This window comes from Pelophylax lessonae (genome assembly GCF_965119305.1).
Source record: "Pelophylax lessonae genome assembly, chromosome: 5".
NCBI lineage: Eukaryota > Metazoa > Chordata > Amphibia > Anura > Ranidae > Pelophylax > Pelophylax lessonae.
The window spans coordinates 332,733,630-332,739,760 of record NC_138772.1 but is presented as its reverse complement, the minus strand read 5'-3'; the positions used below and the strand labels follow the sequence as shown (position 1 = coordinate 332,739,760).

The 6,131-nt window shown below is 46.4% G+C and overlaps 1 pseudogene across 1 annotated transcript; it reads left to right on the top strand.

Annotated features, from left to right (window-relative positions):
* The first annotated feature begins 1,634 nt into the window (after positions 1–1,634).
* On the top strand, positions 1,635–3,831 carry LOC309556513 (mitotic checkpoint serine/threonine-protein kinase BUB1 beta-like; annotated as a pseudogene). Its single transcript has one exon. The product of its transcript is annotated as a mitotic checkpoint serine/threonine-protein kinase BUB1 beta-like (transcript).
* Positions 3,832–6,131: the final 2,300 nt, after the last annotated feature.

Sequence of the window (6,131 nt, the reverse complement as noted above, 5' to 3'; positions counted from 1 at the left end):
AAGTCCTCGAACAAGCAATGGGACAAAGCACTAATCTGGACTGTCTTATCCCAGCAGAACTGGAAGATCCAGTTGAACGCACCAGTGAATATATACTAAAGCATAACATTTGCAAGGATACAGAGTCATCTCCTGTACTTCCTACAAGCAACACTGTTCTGACTCTCAACACGGAGACCTCTCAACACAATATGCCTGAGCCTCTTCAAGTCTACAATACAGGTACATCTATGCAGCCAACCATATCTTCTCCTGCAAACAACAATGTGACTTTTGGTGACAAGCTGCATCTGAAGCCACCGCCAGCACAAGCCTTAGAGACTAAGCCAAAGTTAAACGCTCATGCTACATCATTCTACCCTCGTGAACCTCACCCTACATCACCAGAGAACTTTCACAACCAAAGGGTTCCACAAGTTACTTTGGTACCAAAGAGTGAGAAATCAGATTTGAATGACTTTGCCAGATATATGGTGCACCGTGAGCTCATTAACACAAGCCTCTCAAGGTTTGACGATAGCGCAGAGAGCTACAGGGCCTGGAGAGCAACATTCAAGGCTGCTATTGCTGATCTCAACCTTACTGCTAGGGAAGAACTTGATTTGATCATAAAATGGTTGGGACCAGAATCTTCCAATCGTGTTAAAAGACTGAGAACAGTACATGTTGACCACCCAGATGCAGGTCTTTCTGCTGCATGGGCAAGACTTGAGCAAACTTATGGTAGCTCTGAAGCCATAGAAAGTGCTCTATTCAAGAGACTGCAAAACGTTCCAAAAATATCAAACAAAGACCATCGCAAGCTACAAGATCTAAGTGACCTCCTCATGGAGTTAGAGTTGGCAAAGAGAGATCCACGTCTACCTGGACTAAGCTTCCTGGACACTGCTCATGGTGTCAACCCAGTGGTGCCTAAACTGCCATACAGCCTACAAGAGAAATGGGCACAACAAGGATCAAAGTATAAAAGAGACTATAATGTATCTTTCCTCCATTCTCATACTTTTGCAGGTTCATTAGTGATCAAGCTTGGATGAGAAATTACCCCAGCTTCAGCTTCAGTGAACCCAACACGCCTGCTTCATCCTCATCATCATCAAGGTATGATAACACAGCACCTAAACGTAGAGACTTTAATAATGCAATATCTGTCAAGAGGACAGACATCTCACCCTACGTCACCTCACCTAGTGATGAGTGCGTGGTTGACAAAGATAAAGACCCTAATCGCCAGTGTCCTATTCACAAGAAGCCTCACCCTCTTAAGAAATGTCGTGGACTTAGGGCAAAGACTCTACAAGAGCGCTGGGAGATTCTCCAGAAACTTGGAATATGCTTCAAGTGCTGCGCTTCTTATAGCCATCTTGCTAAAGACTGTGAAGCCCTCATCAAGTGCACAGAATGCAGCAGCGACAAACATGTTACAGCTATGCATCCTACTCCACTTCCAGACAAGTTACAGCAGCCACCTACCTCCTCACCTGCCTCAAGTCATGGCGGGGAGCAACAAAGTCATGCTCCAGCCAAGGATAATATGCACAGAAGTCTGTGGAGAAGGCTTGGATCACAAATGCTGCGCCAAGGTATGCCTAGTCAAGATATACCCAAAGGACCATCCTGAGAAAGCTACTAAGATGCATGCCATAATAGATGAACAGAGCAATAGATCCCTGGTTAAGCCTAAATTCTTTGAGATCTTTGGCATAGAGGGTCATCCCACACCGTATACTCTTAGAACCTGTTCTGGTCGTGTAGAGGCCTTTGGCAGAAGAGTTGATGGGTTCATGGTTTCTCACATCAAAGGGGGACAGGGTATACCCCTACCAACATTAGTTGAGTGTGACCAGATACCAGATGAAAGGCAAGAGATTCCCACTCCAGAAGCCGCATATCACCATTCTCACTTAAGGCACCTTGTTGATGAGATTCCTGCAATGGACATGAATGCTGAAATTTTGGTTCTCCTAGGAAGAGACATCCTCAGAGTACATAAAGTGCGCGACCAGTGTGATGGACCTGACGACGCCCCTTATGCACAAAGACTTGACCTAGGCTGGGTAATAGTGGGCGATGTATGCTTAGACAGGAAGCGTACGTCATCTGAGATCCGCTCCTTCAAAACTTACATATTGGGGAATGGACGTACCTCCCACTTCAAACGATGCCCTCGTCATTATGAAGCCAAAGGCAATTTCAAGAAAGCGGATTCCGTATTCTTGGATGGCATCCAACACAGAGCTGAACCTCTGGATAAACTAGAGGCCAGTCACAGACAGTTCCAGGCCCGGGTTTCTCGCCAAGTGTTAGAGTCTTGCTGATGAAGATGTTGAGGAGTCTGTATCCTCTGAACCTCAGTGCAGCTCTCTGGTGGATTTAAAAGCCAGAGGAAACAACAAAGCAAGAGCTCCAGTGAGCAGAGTGGGAGATAACCTAAAACGCTCTAGCCAGAGTTTTAGCGCTCCGATGGCTCCCCCGCTACAAATCCCCAGCCGGACTGGTTTTGCTGTGTTTGATGAAAATACAGGCATTCATGTCCCTGAAAGTCAATCAACACTTGCTGCTCAACCCTGGGCAGCATTGCCTCAATCACGGGCCAAAGAAAATGAACTCAAAGCAGGGCCCTGGAACTCTGGCCGGCCACCGCGCAGCACCCATCAGACTTCCAGCCATGATTCAACTCCAAGTCTTCCCAGCTTCACACCCTATGTGGATGAATTGGCCGAGCAACAGACAGTCACACCATGCAAGAATAACCCCTCATTTACTAGTGTCTTGAGTGCTCGGAAGTCTAGCAAGGAGGAGGATCCTCTACAGAGGCTGCAGAGCTGCACACAAGGGAAAGAGGAGATGGTTATGTACTGTAAAAACAAAATCTATGCTGGAGTGGAAGAGTTTTCAATCTAGGAAATCCGTGCAGAAATTTACATGGCAAAAGTTTGCAAGAAGAGAGAAGAAGATCTCCTAGCCAGTGCTCTACGTAGACAGGAGATGGAGAGGCAGATTGAAGAGTTGGAGAAGAGGCTAAAAGGCTCATGCACTGAAAACCAAGAACAAGTGGGCATGGAGGCAGCACCAGCTGAAGGGTCCAATAGAATTCCGGAGATAATGGAAAGTGTAAAGGGGGTAGTTATAAAGATGGACTTCCAGCCAGTTCCGTGGGATTTCTATATAACACAGCAACTGACCGAACGGCTCGGGGAGGTCTTTAACAGTGGTCTCTTAGAACAAAGTGACTGCTTCCTCTTCCAGGATGGCTGTTTCATTGTTTATAAGGATACCACTCACTTTACTATTCAGGACATACTTGAAGACCGAGAGACTTTGACTGAGGAGGTCGTTATCCTGTTTTGCTGAGTCTTGTAGAAAAACTCCATTCAGTAGAAATCATTCATGGAGACCTGAGGACAGAAACTCTTCTGCTGGACAACAAGATTTTTGACCTGACTTCTTGCACGGAGATGAATGGTTGCATCAAACCAACAGACTTCTCCCACAGCATGGACATGCGGCTCTGCCCTACACTAACCTCAAAAGCTTTCCCCATAGCACAAACTGAATATGGGCAGCAGGTTCTAGCTGGCCGAACTTCACCTTACCAGGTGGATCTTCTTGGCATTGCAAATGTGGTACACTTAATGATCTTCTACAAGTGCTTGGAGGTTCATCATGATGATTCAGTATGGAAAATCAACAAAGCGTTTCCCAGTTTGTGGCGTGAGGAACTTTGGAACTCCTTCTTTTCCAAAATATTGAATACGGACAGTGAATCTCCATCATGTTTTAAAAGAACTCAAAGATAAGAAGGAAGAGTCTTGGACGTTAATGTTATAACTTGAAGTTGTTGCATTTTTTGCATGTTTTTCTTTATGTCTTTCAGGTTCTCAAGACATCAAGCAAATTGCACTGTTGTTTATTTGCACTTGTATAACTACCGTTATGGTATAAAAAAGTGACATTTACAATGTCAGACGGGGAGTGTGCTGTTACACAGTTAATATTCTCATTATTGTAGATGCAATTTACATAGTATATTCTGTGATTTATTTGCTGCCACCTTCTGGCCTTTTTTGGTAATGTTCTTGTTCCTCCTGTGAGCCTGATACATCATTTCCTTGTATGTAAACTCCACCCCCGTTCTTCCTGTACTTCCTGTGTCATGGCTGCTTCCATTTTACCTCATGAAACAGGGACTCTTGTATCTACATGCTAAGCTAAGGAAAGCATCATCTTTTGACCGTATAATACTGAAATCCATTCATTCTGCTGTATTCCTGTTGTGTGATGTTCAGAATAAACCAGCTTTTGGATGAAACCAGTATTGGTGAGTTCAAGCTATCTGAGGAGGATTGTCCGCAGTGACTGTATCTGCTTATACAGGCCAGGCACAGAGGTCTCACAAGGGTTAGGTCACTACCACAACAATCCGAGTCAGAATACTGACAGAGGAAGAGCCTACGGTGCATCTGGTTTGGTTTTACAAAGAGAGAAGGCTGCCGGTGGTGGTTCAGGAACAGTGTGAGTATAGACACTCAAAGGATCATTAGACATTTTTCCCTTTTGTGCTCAAATTAGCTGAGGGTCCACACAAAGAGAACACTGGCTAGTGTTTCTAGTGCTTTGTCCAGGACTGTCCACTACTTTACTAAGGGACATTGCTTTGTTCTGCAACCAGTGTGCTGTTGCTGTGAAAAAGTCTGTATCTGCCTTCTGCAAGGACTTCAGCCAAGTTTCACTAGGAAAGGAAGTTAAAGTCCTTAATAAGAATAGTTCAGTTTGGAGCAGGCCCGGACTGGGACAAAAAATAGGCCCGGGCATTTTAGGCTGAGCAGCCCATTTTTTTTTTTTTTAAACAAAATGACCAATGATGAACAACTACCGGTTTCTCTATGTTTTTTTAGTTATATTTAGCCTGCACATCCATGCGATCCGATTCTGCGAATCGCACTGCGTTTTGAAAACTGATTGCGGGGTGTTGTTAACCTAACATACACTCCGCAATCATAAATGTCATCAGTTCAAAGTTAACCATGAATAAGGATCCTATAATTATTGCTCTCATTCCAGTGTGCAGGGTCATATATTACACCTGTAGTAAAATCAAGGTTTTTGTTCACAGGCGCCCCCAAAATGTGTATGTAGTTTCTTATGGTATTGGTGGGATAGGGGTGACATCCGTAGCAGTGGTGGTAGTGGGGATAGGGATGACATCAGTAGTGGTGGTGGTGGGATAGGGATGACATCAGTAGTGGTGGTGGTGGGATAGGGATGACATCAGTAGTGGTGGTGGTGGGATGACATCAGTAGTGGTGGTGGTGGGATGACATCAGTAGTGGTGGTGGTGGGATGACATCAGTAGTGGTGGTGGTGGGATAGGGATGACATCAGTAGTGGTGGGATAGGGATGACATCAGTAGCAGTGGTGGTGGGATAGGGATGACATCAGTAGCAGTGGTGGTGGGGATAGGGATGACATCAGTAGTGGTGGTGGTGGGATAGGGATGACATCAGTAGTGGTGGGATAGGGATGACATCAGTAGCAGTGGTGGTGGGGATAGGGATGACATCAGTAGCAGTGGTGGTGGGGATAGGGATGACATCAGTGGCAGTGGGAATTGGGATGGCATCAGTGGCAGTGGTGGTGGGGATAGGGGTGACATCAGTGGTGGTGGGGGATAAGGGTGACATCAGTGGCAGTGGTGGTGGGGATAGGGGTGACATCAGTGGCAGTGGTGGTGGGGATAGGGGTGACATCAGTGGTGGTGGGGATAGGGGTTACATCAGTAGCAGTGGTGGTGGGGATAGGGGTGACATCAGTGGTGGTGGGGATAGGGGTGACATCAGTGGTGGTGGGGATAGGGGTGACATCAGTGGCAGTGGTGGTGGGGATAGGGGTTACATCAGTGACAGTGGTGGTGGGGATAGGGGTTACATCAGTGGCAGTGGTGGTGGGGATAGGGGTGACATCAGTGGCAGTGGTGGTGGGGATAGGGGTTACATCAGTGACAGTGGTGGTGGGGATAGGGGTTACATCAGTGGCAGTGGTGGTGGGGATAGGGGTTACATCAGTGGCAGTGGTGGTGGGGATAGGGGTTACATCAGTGGCAGTGGTGGTGGGGATAGGGGTGACATCA